The sequence below is a fragment of the Stomoxys calcitrans genome, chromosome 1 (genome assembly GCF_963082655.1).
Source record: "Stomoxys calcitrans chromosome 1, idStoCalc2.1, whole genome shotgun sequence".
Lineage (NCBI taxonomy): Eukaryota > Metazoa > Arthropoda > Insecta > Diptera > Muscidae > Stomoxys > Stomoxys calcitrans.
Genome location: NC_081552.1, coordinates 100,924,085 through 100,943,237, shown reverse-complemented (window position 1 = coordinate 100,943,237; position 19,153 = coordinate 100,924,085).

Here is a 19,153-nt window from a genome sequence, read left to right as displayed (position 1 = left end):
CATCTTATGGTGGTGGTTATAATTAGAATAAACATTAATAATATTTTAATGAAGTCTGCAAGTGATTGTAGATATGTATGTTGTTTGATTGTTTCAAATCACACCAATTCTGAGTTTTTCAATTTCTGATTTCGAAAAGTAAAATTCTGGAAAAATTCTGAACTGCAGTGATTTTAAACTAAATCCCTTGAAAAGTACAACATTCAACTTTTGCCGTCGTGTCAGCACGGGCGATAGTTAACCAATCGCCATATTAAATCATAGTTTGCTTATTAGGATAACAAGAACGAATATTTGTGTCGTCATCGTTAAAAAAAAGCTTTTGCTTTTTTGGGACAGAAAAAATTGTCAGCGGTAGTTATACCCTCCTAATGCTGGCGACATTTGTGAGGTGCTGTACCATTTGGAATGGCAACCATGTAAAAACTTCTTCCCAAAGAGGTGTGGCACCGCGGCACGCCGTTTGGAATCGGCTGTAAAAAGGAGGCCCCTTATCATTGAGCCTAAACTTGACTCGGATAGCACTCATTGATATGGGAGAAGTTTGCCCTTGTACCTCATGGCAAATTTGCATTTCTTCAGTAATTTACTTGATGTGTATGCATTGGAAAATCCTACAAAAATGAAGTCTGGCCTTCAAGAAAAAAGATATGGAAAAATAAGAATCTATACTGAGCAGGATGAATTCTGTTATTACTTCTAAGAGCTATAGTAAGTATGGCCCGAATCGGTTCATAACCTGATGCAGCTTTCATATAAACCGATCTCGCGATTTAACTGCTTGAGCCCCTAGAGAGCGCAATTATTCAATTTAGAATTTTTAAAGAGTGTTTTGTTATGACAAATCACACAATTGGGAAACCTCTCCGTTACCCCAATTCTAAAAAACCCCAGGTCTCGGAGATTGGTTTGGAAATTTAAGCCATATTTTGTTTGCACTTTTACAGTAACTCGAAACCAAAATCTCGTCGAATCGATATATAGACTAATCACAACAACATGGAACTCAAATGACAGTAGAAAAAGAATGTGATATTTAATTGGGGGGCCGCCCAACCCCAAAAAGGTCATATTTACCAATCTTGTCAATATGGAGCTCAAAGGCCTTTGGTAGAAGAGCACGAATGACACACAGAAATTTAAGACGAATGTCAGTTAACACTATTCCTTTTTCGCTTCCCATACCTAAAATGTAGTCGCCAACGCAATGCATTGCAATATGGGGTTCAAAAGAAATGTATTCGGGAGTACAGGGGTCCCGTGTTAAAAATGACGCTAAAGCTAACAAAACAAAAATTTGTTATAAGATTGGTGTAAATCCAAGAAACTTTAAATTTATATTCAAACTTAACATTTAACAATTTATATAAACTAAAAATATATAGGTTCATTTTTTAATATTTGAATGTAAATGCTTATTGATATTTTTTATAGGTATTTTGCTTGTGGCAGTTTACAGCGACATGTTGCATCTGTATATCGTGTAAGCAAACAACATTTCGGTAGGATTTTAGTTGAAGTTTGTGACGCCATTTGCATAGAACTTATTGTAGAAATGAGGTTCCTGTCATGTCTTCTAAAACTATGGAGGCAAATGCCAAGATTTTCGACAAGTGGAATTTTCCAAATTGTGTTGGTGCAATCGATGGAAAACATTTCTCCATCAAATGCCCACCAAATTCTGGGAGTATATTTTATAATTACAAAGTAAGTAATGGTAGTTAACATAAGTAACATATGGAACATTTAATTCTTTTGTAGAATTTTTTTAGTATTGTGCTTTTGACGGTGGCAAATGGCGATTACCAATTTACATACTTCGACGTAGGAGCCTATGGATCGGAAGGGGATGGCAGCGTATTTAGAAAGTGTTCCCTTGCTATAAGGCAAAATATGTTGCCTTTTCCATCTTCTTATGTGGCTTGCAACCCTTATGTGTTTGTTGCCGATGATGCATTTCCACTGCACCGGCGAATCATGAAACCCTTCAAGCCAACAAAAACCACTATAAATCACATAATTCATTATTTTTGAAAATTATAACTAAACATTTTTCAAATGTTTATATTTGGTAAATCAGTTCTAAAAGAGTTACATACCGTGTGCGCGCATTAAAAATCTAACTCTACAAACAAATCCCACAAAGGCAAAACGCAAAAGTTAAAAAATGTTTAACTTTGACGTCTAAAACACTACTTCACGTATGGCAATACAGAATGACATTCGAGTTGAATCGTCAAAGTTAAAAGTTTAACTTTTGCGCGTTGCTTTTGTGGGATTTGTTTGCTTAAGTATAGTAGAATAAAGAATAATTCACAAAAAACTAAATGCAACTTTAAAGTAAAGTAAAAAAGTAGTGCGGCACCGCATTCGGACTCGGCTTTAAAACAAAGTCCCTTATCATTGAGTTTAAACTTGAATCGAAAAGCTTTCATTGATGTTTGAGAAGTGTGCCCCACTCCCAAATACCTTTCTTTTGTGTCCTATATTATCGTATTAGTAAATATTTCCGGTTTAGAGAGACACTTGGCGCTTAATGTAAATATACGCTTCGTGTCCTACTTTCCAATACATTTTATATGAGCCTCATAATGGCATGGTCGGTAAGTGAATTCTGCTTGAGGGTGGGATGGACCCCAGGGACTTTGTCCCAAATATGAGTATCAATTTCCCGAAAATCAATCAATTTAAACATCTTAACAGCTTTTATACAATAGGGAGGTGTTTTCGGGTGGGGCTGTTTCCCAAACACATGGCTCTTCAATTGGATATCAAATTCGTTTTTTTCTCTCAAGCACTTTTCGTTTGATCTCTATATTGTCGTGATTGGTCTTTATACCCATTTGGCGGGTTTTGGACGACCGACCGAGGCACTCGACCCCAACAATAGAAACCATGTTATGTTTTGACTGTGAGAGTGCAAAAAAATTCCGAACGAATCGCATTACCAATCCCCGAAATCTGGTGGTTTTGAAAATTAGGGTAATGAGAAGTGCTTTTTAGGGAAGGGATGGCACTCAGACATTTCGACTCAAATATGGGTATCAAATTCGGGTCAAATTTGGGGGTACGACGACCTCCCATTACTTGGACCTAATTATCTAATGCCATATTTGTAATCTACTGTCGAATACTTTTCATTTGAGGCCCTTCTTGACATGAACGTCAAATATATCTGTTTAGGGGAATTTGTGGATTGGGAAGGCCCGCTGCCCAAATTTTAATACGATATTGGTTTTCTAGTCTCCAATACCATTCATTTGATGCCCATATTGTACCTATCGGTCCACTTTTGGTTTTCTATGGCGTTGTTGGGGTAAGGAGGAGGGACCGCCTCCATCCGATATCTAAATACTATATATAGCCTATGTTTGCTTCCAGACAAGCTTACACAAACTTTTTGGAGGGAAGGGGAACCCCCCATACTTCGATCTGATTTTGGATGCCAGATTCGTAATCTACTCCCGCCCAATATGTCTGTTTGGATGAATTTTAAGGTTGGGGCGGCCCGATGGGTACTTAGATCCAAATTGAAATGCCATATTCGTATTCTATTTTCCAATACCTTTCAGTTGATATCCATATTGTCCCGATCGTTCCACTTTTGATTTTGGGTGTTGTTTTTGGGTAAAGGGGGAGGGTCCGACCCATTCGCAATCTACTCCCGAATACCTTTCATTTGAGTCCCACATTGTCATGATCGTCCAAAAAAGCTATTTTAGGGGGTCCCATATTGTTCCGATCGGTCCACTTTTATTTTTGGGTAGTACTTTTGAGGTAAGGGGAAGGGTACGGACCCTTCCGATATAAAAAAATTATGTAGCTTATGTTTCCTTCCAGACCAACCTATACCATCTGTGAAAATTTCAAGGTCATCGGTTCAGCCGTTTTTGAGGACAAACAAACGGAACAAATTGGTTTATATATATATATATATATATATACGCTGACCCGGGCCCGCTCCGCTGCGCCTTCTTTAACTTTATATGGAACAAAAGTTTCCTTGGAATATTTATTTTCGAAGATCTTTTAGTGAAATACCATGCTAACTTGACTAAGAGTTTAACAATATGAGTGCCTTTATCTGAATCCCATATGATCTTTATTGGTCTACGAATTTAAATTTGGATGTAAGGTGTACTCTATTCTTAAAATACTTTATTTTAGCCCGATATTCTCATTATATCCGATTTAGGGGTGTTTTCGGGGCGGTCCCCCAGGCACTTGGCCCTGAAAAATATCAGCATCGTGCTTTTTCTCTCAAATACCATTTATTCAAACCCCATATTGCCATTGGCTTAAGAGGAGTTTACAGGATGAGGCGTCCCCCAAACACATGGCCCCAAAATAGGTTATCAAATTCGTTTTCTAATCTCAAATACCTTTCATTTGAGCCACATATTGGCATGGTCGAAAAATTTGTTCCCTTTGGGGGTGTTTTGGGAAAGGGGTGATGCCCTAAATACGTGGTCCTACATTTGGATATAAAATTCGTATTCTACTCCCAAATACCTTTATTTGAGCCCCATATTGCGATGGTCATTCAAAAATTGCTGTTTGTGGGGTATTTTGGGACAAGACAATTGGTCCCGAAAATGGGTATCAATTTTTGCTCTACACCCCAATACCTTTCACTTAAGCTCCACATTGACATGGTCAGTAAATATGCCCGATTTAAGGGTGTTTGTAGTCCCCCAAACACTAAGCCCTGAAAATATATCAGCAACGTGCTCTATTCTCATATATCTATATATCATTTATTTGAACCCCATATTGCCATTGCCCTCAAAATTAGATATAAATTAGTTTTCTAATCTCATTTAAACTCCTTATTGCAACAGTCAGCAAATATGTCCGGTTTGGGGTATTGGCCTTAAAAACTATGGATATTTAGTTCCACTCTCTCTTTTAGACCAAAATTGTCTTAGTAGGCAAATATGTCCTATTTGGGGTTTGTTATGGTGGTGGGACGTCCGCTAGACAGTTGGTCCCTAATGTTGATATTAGATACGTGGTCTACTCCCAAATACCTTTAATTTGAGCCCCATATTTCCATAGTCGGCAAAAATGGCCGGCTTGGGAGGTGTTTTGTGGGATGGGCGGCCACTCAGTGAGTTGGCCTTGAAAATATATATCGGACTCGTGTTCCACTTTAAAAACCCTCTTATATAAGCCTCATATTGCAATAGTCAGAAAATACTTACTATTTGGGTGGTGTTGTGGGGGTGGGTGGCCCCATAGACACTTTTCCCGAATATTGATATCAGATTCGTGCTTTACATTCAAAAACCTTTCATTTGAGCGTCATTGCTATGTTCATAAAGTTGTCGTCTTTGGGGGATGTTCTCGGGGATGGGCGGCCCTCCAAACACATGGTCCCATATTTGGATATCAGATTCGAATTCTACACTAAAATACCTTTTATTTAAGCTCCATATTCCCATGATCAGTAAATAAGTCCTGTTTGGTGTTTTGGGGAAGGGGTGGACCCCCAGAAACGTGGTCCCATATTTGGATATTAGATTCGTATTCTATTCGCAAATACCTTTCATTTGAGTCCCATATTGCCATGGTCGGTAAATAGGTTCGATTAAGGGGTGTTTTGGGGCTTGGGGTGGTCCCCCTAGCACTTGGTCCGACAATTGGATATCAGATACGTTTTCTTATCCTAAATACCTTTCATTTGAGTCCCATATTGTCATGATTGGTCTAAATATGTGTTTGGTAGGTTTTAGGGTGGGGCAGCCCCCCTAGGTACCCCATCCGAAATTTGGATACCAAAATGTTATTTTTAGGGTACTATATGTTAGAAGATGTTAGAAGAAAAAATAGATCACATATGTAAATGTGTGTCTCAGTGGATGTTTATAATCACCACTGAATGTATACTTTCCATAAACTTTTTTCTTTAAATTTAGATACAAAAGGCCTTGTCAGTTATTAGTAGAGCAATAACAAAAATGCAAACTAGATCATGATGGATCAGGTAGCTTCTTTGCAGCAATTTTCCACAAATTCTTCTTCTCTTCCGACAAAATTTCGAAAGAATATCTAAAAAAATACCTAAAGTAATCAAAACAAGTAACATTCAATCATAAAAAGTATCATACAATTTTTTTCAGAAGACTTGTGTACTCAAAACAGCAGATTTCATTAGTTGCAATAGGAGTAAGAAATGTTTGCTAAGACAACAGCCCTATGTTTGCTGAAACAGCAACAGTGTCTGCTTTCCCATTTTCAGCAGACAAAAACTGCTGTTTTAGCAAACATTTTTGTTGTTTTGTATAAAATGGTTGAGTGTACGCAGACGATCAGTTATGTTAAAGGGCCTTGGAGATAGTACGACTGGGCTAGACCTAGGCGTCTCAATGTTAACCCAGAGAAGACTGAAATATGCCTGTACACGAGGAAGAGGGAGGTGCTCCAATATGACGCACCATGCTTCCTCAATAGAATGATTTCGATATCTGACAAAGTCAAATACTTAGGAGTGACCTTGGACAGGAAACAGAATTGGAAAATTGTAATGTATTGGGTTGCCCAAAATGTAATTGCAGATTTTTCATATAGTCGGCGTTGACAAATTTTTTCACAGCTTGTGACTCTGTAATTGCATTCTTTCTTCTGTCAGTTATCAGCTGTTACTTTTAGCTTGCTTTAGAAAAAAAGTGTAAAAAAAGTATATTTGATTAAAGTTCATTCTAAGTTTTATTAAAAATGCATTTACTTTCTTTTAAAAAATCCGCAATTACTTTTTGGGCAACCCAATATGTTTTTAAGAAAGCGTGCGTGACCTTAATCGGGTTGATTTGCAAACACACCTGCATTTTTGGGTTGTATTTTTGTTCATTTCATCAGTCTTTTTAATGTAGTTTTCTTTCACAAATTTGGTCCGTCGTGGGAAATTGATGATTGAGTAATTACAACAAATCTATAATAATCTTTCATAATCGCTCTTTATATTGAGGTGAATTAATAAAATACAATACAATACAATGAATCCTGACGCCAGGGGACTGCCTTTCAACCCAAATAGTACTGTAAATAGTAAGTTCTTAGTTATTATTTCTTTGAAGTCTTGTCTAAACAAGCGAATGTGAACATTCGCAAGTGATTGGGATTTTGAGCGCGATTTGGCTTTTTCAGCAGTAGAAACTAGAAGATATCTTCTTTCTCCCATTTCTGTAGTATCACAATGGACCTAAATGTCTAAGTGAGTCCTTGGTTAGCTTTTGGGTATGAAACAATCAAGTCCTTGCCTTACTTTGGCTCACTAGATCACTAAATTAAAGGGCATTTAAACAATACTATCGTTTTATTTTTATAGTTTTTAAAATTTTTATTTTTCTAATTCATAAAAAATGTTATTATATAATTGCTGTGTACTACCTAGTAAGTCCCTTCACATGCATATATTGTATTTCTTTAGTTAACGAATTAACGATAACGATAGAAAATTTACCATAACCATAGCATATTTGTAGAGCTTTATGTCTTTCATCCGGAGCTGATCATTAACCGCAACCTGCCATCTACCATTCAAGAAACGAGTTGACATCGCCGAACCAAGACTCTCAGTCAGTGTCAGCCAACAATTATGGCAATTAGTTAATATCTTGTCTCGATAATAAGATGTATGACCAATAGATAGACGGCATCCATTGAATACAATGCCCGTTTGAATTGCTGCACACTTTTCTTCAATTTCAATTTTTTACACTGATTTTACTTTCTGCGCTAGCAACTTTTTGTGTTTTATTTGTCCGGTTTTTATTATTTGTTAGGCAAAGATATTTTCATTAATTGATGTACGTTAGCGAGTACTCGTATGCGCATCAATGTTGATCATGAATCTGCAGAGTTACAGTTCACACAAAGTTTTTAGCACTAAAAAATTTTTAAATACTAATCACTGACATCTGTTAAAAAGTTTTTCCAAATTTAAAATTCCAAAAATTGGGAAGTGGAATATTTTTGAAGAAACCAAATTAAATTGTCTAAAGCTCATTTATAAAGTGCTGCAATCTTAAATTGAATATTCTTATTTTGTATATAACAAAATGGTTTTTTGTAAGAATTTGAATCTTAATTTTTGTGCCATTGAAGACGAGGTCTGCTTCAACCATGGTGATATTTTTTGACGTTAATTTAAAAATTTTTAATAATGGCAAGCTATAAATATATAGACATTTGATTAGTTCGGGCTAAATCTTATATATCTTTATCCGCTATCATGGATCCCCACAAGACTTTCCGTTTAGTTGTCCAAATCTTATATATCCTCAATCATGGAGCCCCTTTACAAAGTTCCCAGTATGATTATTTGTTATAATCTGAAGCCCCCATGGGTATTTTGAGTTGGATCTGCCAATTATTTGTGCATAGTTTTGAACTTCCTGTCTATAACTGCTTGCGCTTTCTTTTTTCGGTATTCAAATCTGACCTTCCATTGCAGGATATTGTCCGGCTTTAAGTCATTGCTTAATGCTTTCTATGAAAAGAATAGCATAGCAAAAAACATAGCAAAAGTGTGTTGTTGCTAGAAGCATTTGACTGGCTATCCGTATTGCGATTTCAATTTCGACCAAGAAATATTATCAGAGGAAGATGTCAAATGAATCATGGTGCTTTACATACCATCCCTAGAGTACGTTGTAAACCACACATTTGAATTTGAACAGGGCTCTTAAAGACACAAGCGCAATAGCAAACAAGTAAAATCGTACTTCCCTTATTCAAATCCAATTTATCGAACAATGCCAATAGCAACAAACACAAAAATCTTTTGCAATATGTATAACGATAGTATTGGGTAACAAAAAATATTTTGATTTAAGGAAATGGGACCACAGTACGAGGGTTGCCTTTTATATTTCGGGATTGTACAACCCTTTTGTTGCAATCTACCAACTGACAGCTCTATCGCAAAGCTTGATATTTTTGAGGTTACACGTACTCCGAACGTTTTGACAATGCGAGCGCAATTTGTCTTGTTTACGGTAACTTAAAAGATCCATCTCGCTACAAAAAATGGAATTAAATCGTTAACATTTTCGTGCGATTCTTTTTTACAATTTTCGACGTGGATTAACTCAACAACAGTGCATCGATGAACTTTATTTAATTTTCGGCGATGAAGCACCATCAAGCACCAGTGTTAATCGATGGTATGGTGAATTAAACCAAGTCGAATTTCGTGAAAGTCGTACGAAATTAGTTGTTGTTCCTAAAACTATTGATGCTGTGCGCCAACTGAAATTGCAAGATCGTCATGTGACCTATCGTGAGATTGAGGCAACCTTAAGCATTAGGACCAGTATACATTCAATATTGCTGGAACATTTGACGTTAAAAAAAGTTGTTCGCGTTGGATCCCACACAATTTGTCAATCGCTCAAAAAAAGGCTCGTGTCATGAGAGGTATACGTTTTTCGACCTTTTCCTGAAGAAGCGGTTGATGCTTGCAGAATGCATGTTTTGGAGGTACCTCAATCAGAGTTTCAAAAGTGCTTCGACAATTGGTTCAAAAGTGTATAGATCTTAATGGGAAATATTTTGAAAAGCAATATAGCGATTTTCGATGATTAGTATATATTTGTTTTTGTCCTATAATCTCGAAATATGAACTTACCGGAACACGACTTATGTGCTGTGGCCCAAGAGGCGTATGAGTGTTATAAGCTGTGTGTTCTGTATTGACTAGCCCATCCAAGCCCGCTACGTTATGCCTTCTGCAATACATAGAATACAAATTTTCTAACATTTATAATATAAACTTCAGGTCTCATGGGTATATCTTGACTTCAAATATACTCAGATTGTTGGCATACACAACTTGTCAACACCTTTTGGTTGAATGCAGTGCATATTTCAAAAGTTTAAGATTGTGCAGTCGTACACGCGCTTAGCCCAAAAAGTTATTTTTTTTCATTTTCATTTATTATTTGTAGGATTTGTACCCCTCTTCTTTAAATTATGTCCCATATTGTTATTATCGGGTAATATGTCCGTTTGGTGGGAATTGAATCAGGGGCGAGCGCTAGAAACTTGACTTTATATAGCCATTTCAGGTGCTTACTATACTAACTATTTAGAGCTTTTACATGTGGACGGAAAAAATTTTTACCCTACTGCCATACACCCTTCATTTGAATATTATATTGCCATTATTGGGCTACATGTCCAGTTAGGTATAAGTTGGACTCTCAGCCACTTGTCGAATGTTTCGATCGTACTGTAGTCCTAAAACCCTTTCATTTTGAACCAGATTCTTTTTTTTTAATCGGCGACGGCCTCCAAACCGTTCGAGCAGGTTTGTAGGCCCTTGAGATTGTCGGCCCAAAATGTCGATGTCGAATTCCTACTTTCTTCTCAAATACCTTGAATTTGAGTCCCATATTGTCATAGTAAGGCAAAGTGTCCGTTGGTGCCTTTTGGGGTAAAACTCACTAAAATGGATCCATATTTCAAAGTAAGGTTCGTACTCTACTTGTAATTGTCATGATAAGTGGAAAAAAGCATGATTCCATTCGAGATCCCATGTTACCAGATCGCGCTATATGCCGCTTTGGGTTGTTCAGTGGCACGACAATCCTCCACACAACTCCTTTCTGATCTTCAAAATATAAAGTGTACTCTTTTGCATCACATGATTATTTTGAACTATATTTAAATAAGTAAACAATAATTAAATAAGTGCGTTGCCAAATTTGTATTTGACCGTTGCTAACATATTAATCCGCAAACGTCATTGTCCATAACCGCAGCAAAAACTACTAACTGACTTTCATGCCAAAGAACATCAAGCAGGGCCACACGCATCACACACCCGCACCCCAATAGTGACCTCTTTTAGGATACACCAGTCACCTCTCGCACATACCAGTCACCTCTCGCGCTCTCACCCCTAATCTCATTTGCTGTGTTTCCGCTTCTTTTTTTATATCTTTCGAATGAAAATTATTTCCTCATTTTCATAATTTTCCATTACGGAATATTAGTTTTCATATTTATTCTGCTCATCTCCGGAAAAATACCTAATATCCAATTTCATTAAAATCCATTCAGCCGTAATATGTACCATAAGCTCGCATTTATAAAACTCTTGGCTGTTTAATAAAATATTTTCACATCTCTCCTTTATGTATACCCCAAATTCGCCATTGTAAAGGGTGATTTTTTAAGAACTATAGGAAGGTTTTTTAAAAAATCACATAAAATTCAGATGAAATGCATGAAAACGTTATTTGAATTGAATGAAATGATGATCGCGACTGCGCCTCAAATCTTCCCTCCGCTTAGTTCAATTTTGGCATATTATTTCCAACATTTCGGCCGGTATCTCAAGAATAAAGGCGTAGGTTAGGTTAGGTTGAGTTGAAAAGAGGGTGCAGATATTAATCCGCCCCATGCCACTATAGACATACACTTAAGCCAGTAATCAACTTGTTGTACGCTCTAAAAACTATAAAGTAACCTTTAAAAAGAAAATTTTATGTTAGGAATTCCGTGCTTACAAAATCCTTAATTGTTTTCAATACCACTCACCTAAGTTGGTTCATGTCTGGTATTGTCTCCGAAAGGCTTCGGGTTAACCAAGTTTATTAATGGCAGTCCTCTAGCCTTCATCACCAAATCGTCTGCCCTTTCATTTCCCCTTACTCCGTTATGGCCCGGCACCCAAACGATGCGGATTTTGCCATCCTCAGAGAATCTTCTTCCACTACAAAACTGTTCGCGACCTTACCGTACTGGTTGTTATTAGGTTAGGTTAAGTTTAAGTAGCAGTCTGCCATCAGACTCACTTAGACGTTTTCGTCCATTGTAAAACCACAGGAACAGAAGAAGGAAGATGCCTTCCAGTTCCTACCGTTGAACCATCCAGATCGCTTTAAAAAGCCCAATAGCTTGCGAATGTTCACACCCGCTAAATCATACAGGTTGTTAAAGAAATGAGAACCTAAAGTGAAACTACTTCTAACTGCTAGTGCGGGATACACAAACAAAAGGTGTTCTATAGTCTCTTCTTCCTCGATGTATCTACGGCTTCTGCAAAAGTTGTTGCTGGCAACCTTCAGTCTGTCAGCATGTTTTCCGATTAAACAGTGACCTGTCATGACGGACACAATGACTGAGATGTCTGTTCTAGCCAATGACAGCAAAGCAGTAGACCTCTTCAAGTCTAGATGAGGCCACATAGTTTTGGAATGCTCACAGCCCCCTCTTTGTGACCATCTCTCATTCGTTGCCCTTCCGGCCTGATCCTGAAAACTTAGCTTTCATATCTCTAGAGGCATACCCACAGATTTCAGTATCCCGGCACCCAGAAGAGGTGAATTTTGAACTGTTCAGCCATCTCGTCGAGAGATCTATTGCCTGACTGAGAAAATATTTATGCCAATCGTCGTAATGACATTATATCTTAGGCATTCCACCACTTCCTTAATTGCAAGGATCTCTGCTTGATACACATTGCATTGGTCAGGTAACCTCTTCGATATGACCAGTTCTAGATCTTTAGAGTACACCCCAATGCCTACCTGGTCGTCTAGTTTGGAACCATTCGTAGAGAAGTATATGTAACTTCTGTTACCAGGAATATCATAGTTCCAATCGGTTCAATCAGGAATAGTGGTACAATAATTTTTATCAAAAAGCGGCTCAATTAGGGTGTAATCCACACTGCCTGGAACATCGGATATGACCAATGAAAAAGCTCCCTTAACCTCACGGTAGTGGTCGCTGCGATTTGGGTAACCACAATTTCCAGAGGCATAAGAAGTAGCATTAAATTCAGTGCATCAGATGGTGTCGTCTTCAGTGCGGATGTGATTCACAAACAAGCCATCCTTTGAATCCGGTTAAGTATTGAGCAGTAGGTGGATTTTTGAAGTGCCGTCTACCAGACCACAACACCATATAGCATAATAAGTCTGACAACTGCAGTATATACCAAATGGATGACACGCGGTCTAAATTCCCAACTTTTGCCAATGGCTCTCTTGCAGGTGTATAGGGCAAGAGTGGCCTTTCATGCTCTTTCCAAAATGTTGGAATTGAAGTTCAATTTCCTGTCCAGCAAAACACCCAGTTTTTTCGCTTTTTGTAGTGGAACATTCTCTCCACCCAAGGAAACATGTTTCACTGTAGGCAACTTTTATCTCCTGCTGAATCGAACTACTTCTGTCTTGCACGGATTTATACCCAGACCACTTTCGGTAGCCCACTTTGCTTTTGCACGTAGAGCTTCCTGAAGTATATCTTTTAGAGTGCTGAGAAACTTTCCCCTAACCGCAATTGCCACGACATCAGCATACGCGACCACTCTTACGCCATTTTTTCCAGAGACAATAATATATTGTTAATGGCTATGTCTTTTTAGATCTACAGATCCCAAGCCTGACGTAATGCATCTTTTAGTAAGTAAGTTATTAATTAACTTTCTTACGGTAGAGTTGATACCTAGAAACTCCAACTCCTTCATGATTGACGTCGGTTTTACATTGATTGTTATTGCTGTTATGGCAATTTTATTGTCGGTAAAGATGTTCACACTCGATGTCCTCGAGTTAGCACCACACTACTTCACGCATTCCGTGATCGCCGGATCTCCGCCTGCAGCACCGTATTATGGTCAGGCAGTCTAAAACAGATCTCAGTCCCTGGGTTCTCAAAGTAAACTCCCAGGCCCACTCTGTCCTTTGATCCATCCGTGTAACATGATCTTCCAGATGGCAATACTAGTGTTTCGTCAATCCGAGACTGTGCCGATGGCGGCAGTGCAATTTATGCCGTGGGACAGACAATTTATCCAGCAATTTATTAGCATATGGTTTATCCAGTCTCTAAGGAACGGGTCCACTTGGTACTGGTCTAAGGATTGGATCAGTGTGTCGGTCCGCACATTGTTAAAAGCCAATTCGACGTGTGTACGTTTTGGCATCGAAGGATTCTTCTATTTTATGCACAACCTCGTGCAGGGCAGTCTCCACCGACCTTCCCTTGACATAGGTATACTGTTTGTATTTGAGCAGTTCGCTGGATGTCCCACTCTTAATCATGGTGTCCACAATACGTTCCATGGATTTGAGTAGAAAGGATGTAAGGCTTATGGGTCTGTAGGCCTTCGGTGTCGCATAACATGCCTTGCCGGGCTTGGGTATAAACACCACCCTTGCCTCCTGGCAGACTTCCAGAGTATATGCAAATCCTAGGCGCGCTGTAGTAGTAACGCCGGAAATATTCCATCAGGTCCGGGTGACTTAAATGGTTTAAAGCTCCTCAAGGATTCCTTCACCATAAATTCCGTTATTATAAACCTTCGATCAACGTCATTATTTCAAGATTCCGGTGTCTCCGTGAGTCCCTTCGAACCCTGTGGAAAATGTGTTGTCATCAAAAAGCCTCAACATGTTCTCCGTTGTCTCTGCTCTTACTCCCATGTCGTCTATTAAAGTTTCAGTTTAAACATGGGTTTTTGAGAAAAACTTGTTATTTTGGCGGCGTCATTAACGTTATCGACCTGTTAACAGAAAAGATTCCAGGAGGCACGTTTTGCCGCTCTGGTAATCTTATTGCATTCCTTGAGCCGTGTGTAATACACATCCCAATAAACTTCCGTTTTTTTACGACGTGCTCTGTTGGAGGCCACCGTAGCGCAGAGGTTAGCATGTCCGCCTATGAAGCTGAACGCGTGGGTTTCAGCGGTGGTTTTCGCCTCTTAATGCTGGCAATATTTGTGAGGTACTATACCATGTAAAACTTCTCTCCAAAGAGATGTCGCACGGCGGCACGCCGTTCGGACTCGGCTATAAAATGAGGCCCCTTGTCATTGAGCTTCAACTTGAATCGGACTGCACTCATTGGGCAAAATTTGCATTTTTTGCTCTGTTAAAAAGTCTGCGAACCCCTTTCCCAATGTAGCGAATCTTTCCGGTCATCCACGGTTTTTCTTGGGTGATTTCCTTTCCCGAAGCGGACAACTATTTTCGAAGGACCCCACCAGTGCAGTCGTAATCCTATTGACATTTTCGTCAATGTCTTCTATGCTTGGACAATCTAAATTATCTTGGCCGAGTCCTCCTCTGAGTAGCCTTCCGAATTTTGTCCAGTTGGTTTTCAACTTATTCCGGAAGCTTATCGGATTCGGCGCTGGCAGTGCTATTCTAAACCTAATGTAGCGATGGTCAGAGAAAGAGTGTTCCATGGAGACCCTCCAATCCTGAACCTCATCGATTAGATTTTCCGAATATATTGTCACATCTAATACCTCCTCCCTAATCCTATCAGCGAAGGTCCGCTAGCAATATTAAGTGTTATTTGGTCGTTAGTATTCAAGAACTCTGCCAGGGCTTGGTACCGCTTATTAGTGTTGGTACTACCCCACAAAATGTGGTGAAAGTTCGCATCGCACCCTATTAGCACCTCGTTTCCTGTCTGTCATAACGCGTACGACCTCTATCGAGATTTCTACAGACGGACGGACATGGCTAGATCGATTCAGAACGACGAAACGATCAAGAATATGTATACTTTATGGGATCTTAGAGGAATATTTCGAGGTGTTACAAACGGAATGACTAGATTAGTATACCTCCATCCTATGGTAGTGGGTATAAAAACTCTGGAGCTTGGTATATAAATTCAGATGATTGACAGAATCGAAGGCTTTGGAATGATCAAGAAGTACGAGAAAAGCAACCCGATTATAATCTAACTCACTTCTAATAGATTCTGAAGCTTCAACCAAAGCACTGGTGCAACTGTGATCTGCTCGAAATCCAGTCTGCCTATCAGAAAACAAAGATTCCCGGTTGAGATATTCAGACATTTGTTGGTGCACAATTTATTCAAATACTTTTGAGAGGTAACAGAGGGTGGAAATGGGGCGGAATTCAGTACTAGATTTAGGGATAGGAATTATTTTGGCATGTTTCCAAATGGTTGGCTAGGTACTAGAAATCAGAATGGAATAAAAAAGGTACGTAAAGTAAGGGAGAGGGTGTGGAAGAATTATGCGAACAAATTTCGGGTGTATATTATCTAGGCCCACAGGATTAGACTTAATCAATGAAAAACTTTTCAAAACTTCCTCATTGCTGACACATCTAAACTCAAAACTATTATCCAGATTCATGTTATCATTGCGCGTTGCGTTATTAGCAAGAAAGGAGATGTCTGTCTGTATGGTGGAGACATCGATGAAAGACTTTTTCCTATCTCATGTATGATTTTCCATTTGCATTTTGTATCTGCTGCAGATATGAATGAATAATATTCAAGTAAAATTATTAAAATTTTATTCAAAAAATATTATTTAAATTTTTCCCTATTCCATTAAGGAATAGGGAAAAACTTATCGCATATCAATATAGGTCCACCTCGCTGTTGTTCAAAATCGAAAAATCCATTTGTAATTGTGAAATGGATTAATCCACTTCCAATTTTGTTATATTATAGGTCCGGCTCTGATAACGTTCCTGCCGACCAGATCAATCACCCCAATAATCAGAGAGCCCTGGAGTACAAACGCTGTTTCGTCAGAATGGATGAAGAGAATCATGGTCACGATGCCAAATAAGATAAGCTACAAGTATTCTGCTTTTATTCATCGACTTCGAGCGTGCTTTTGGCACAGTTTCGCGAGCTTTTTGTGGAGCACGCGTTTGAATAAGGGCATCCCAGAAAAGATTGTGACGCTAATTAGGGAGATAGGAATGCTGAAGTTTCAGTGCATTTCAATGGAAAAGAGAGCCGACCTTTCGGGATCGAAAATGAGTAAATCAGGGTCGCATTCTATCGCCTATTCTACTGGACTCCGTCTTAGAAGCAACAAATGCTTCACAAATGAAGCACCCTATAGCATTCGCTGGGGTAAAAATGACTAGGAGACATCGACGATGTACACCGTTTTGAGCACTTAAAAGCGAAATTGGAGCGATTGAATGAAAATGCTGCCAAAGCTTGAAAATTTGTCATTGAAGGTTTGGACAACTCTTCCTATCATGGCAGCACAATAACAAAGGATTGAGGATCGGAAGCCGGCATTCGCGAACGTAACAATAAGGCTAGAAGTGCATTTCTTAAACTCAACAAAGTTTGAAGATGCAGTGAAAACTCATATAATATAAAAGTCTGAATTTTCAACTGTACAACTTGGAATTTGACACAAGCGACTACCGACAAAATCCAAGTTTTAACAAATGGATGCCTACGAAAAATACGAACTTTCTGACCAAGTCGTGTTTCATATGAAGATTTTCAAATAAGAACAAACACTACACCTGCCGAAGTCGAAATTCGGAAGAGAAAATGGACTTGGTTGGGTCATATCCGACGGAGCTATATCATCACGACGTCGTTGAGAAATTTCCTAGACTGAAATCCGCAAGAATAGCGAAGGAGGAGACGCCTGAGAAACACATAGCACGAAAAGAGAATTGAGTTGACCCATATATCGTGAACTTTTAACTATTGGTCATATTTTTCTTTGTGCTATACATAATATATCCCAATTGTATATAAAGGACATATATGTATAGATTATAGTTCCGGCGGACACCGCACCGCAGAGGTTAGCATGTCCAATTATGTCGCTGAAAGCCTGGGTTCGAATCCTGGCGGAAACATCAGAAAAAATATTCAGCGGTGATTATCCACTCCTAATTCTGGCGACATTTGTGAGGTACTTTGCCATGCTGAAACTTCTCCCCAAAGAGTTGTCGCCCTGCGGCACGCCTTTCGGACTCGTCTATATGAAATGAAGGGGCCCTCAACATTGCCAACGTGCCAAATTTCAGACACCTAGCTTCATCTGAACAGAAAGTACCAAATGGTAACAAAATGTACGAACGGTGCATACAACATTTAGTCACCCATCATTTATACCTAAGTTGTACCTACAGGCTACATGGAGGCCACCGTAGCGCAGAGATTAGCATGTCCGGCTACGACGCTGAGCGCCCAGACTCGAATCCTGGCGAGACCATCAGAAAAAAACATTTTTCAGCAGTGATTTTCCCCTCCTAATGCTGGCAACATTTGTGAGGTACTATGCCACGTAAAAACTTTTCTCCAAAGAGGTGTCGCACTGCGGCACGTCGTCTATAAAAAAGGAGAGCCCTTATCATTGAGCTTAAACTTGAATCTGACTGCACTCATGGGTATGTGAGAAGTTTGCCGCTGTTCTTTAATGGAATGATGGGCAAATTTTAATTTTCCAGATTTAGACAATCGCCTTTAAACGCCTTTTATTTACATAAAATTCTATTCAAACGAACTGATATTATGATACATTTTCTAGCTCGAGATCATATTCAATTCTTTCTATTCAAAGAATAGCATAGCCAAAAAACCTACAAAAGTTGAGCAAATTTTTATATATTTAAAAAATGTGTGACAAATTTATTTGTTTGTCCGTCTGTCTGTCGAAAGCACGCTATCTTTCAAAGGAGTAAACTAGCCGCTTGAAATTTTGCACAAATACTTTTTATTAGTGTGGATCGGTTGGGATTGTAAATGGTCCATGTTTTGATATAGCTGCAATCTTGGGTCTTGACTTCTTAAGCCTCTAGAGGGCGCAATTCTTATTCGAGTTAGCTGAAATTTTGCATGTGGTGTTTTGGTATTAATTCAAACAACTGTGCCAAGTAGGTCTACAACCTGATATAGCTGTCATATAAACCGCTCTGGGATCTTGACTTCTTAGAGGCCGCAATTATTATCCGATTTGGCGTCTCCCAAGACCTTCAATGCACGTTTCAAATGTGGTGTGAAACGGTCTATAACCCGATACAGCTCCCCTATATACCGATCTTCCTATTTTACTTCTTTAGCCCATAAAGGGCGCAATTCTAATTCGATTTGGCTGAAATTGTACACAATGACTTCTCCAATATTCAATTTAATTATGGTCTGAATGGCATTATAACATGATACAGCTCCAATAGCAGAGCAATTCTTTACCTTTATCCTTTGTTTAGCTAAACGGTGATACCGGGAAAAGAACTCGACAAATGCGATCCATATTAGAGGGTACATAAGATTCGGCCCGTCCGAACTTTGCTCGCTTTTACTTGTTTCAAATGGCATATTTCCTCACAAATGTCGCCAGCATTAGGAGAGGATAATCACCGCTGAATGCTGGCGACATTTG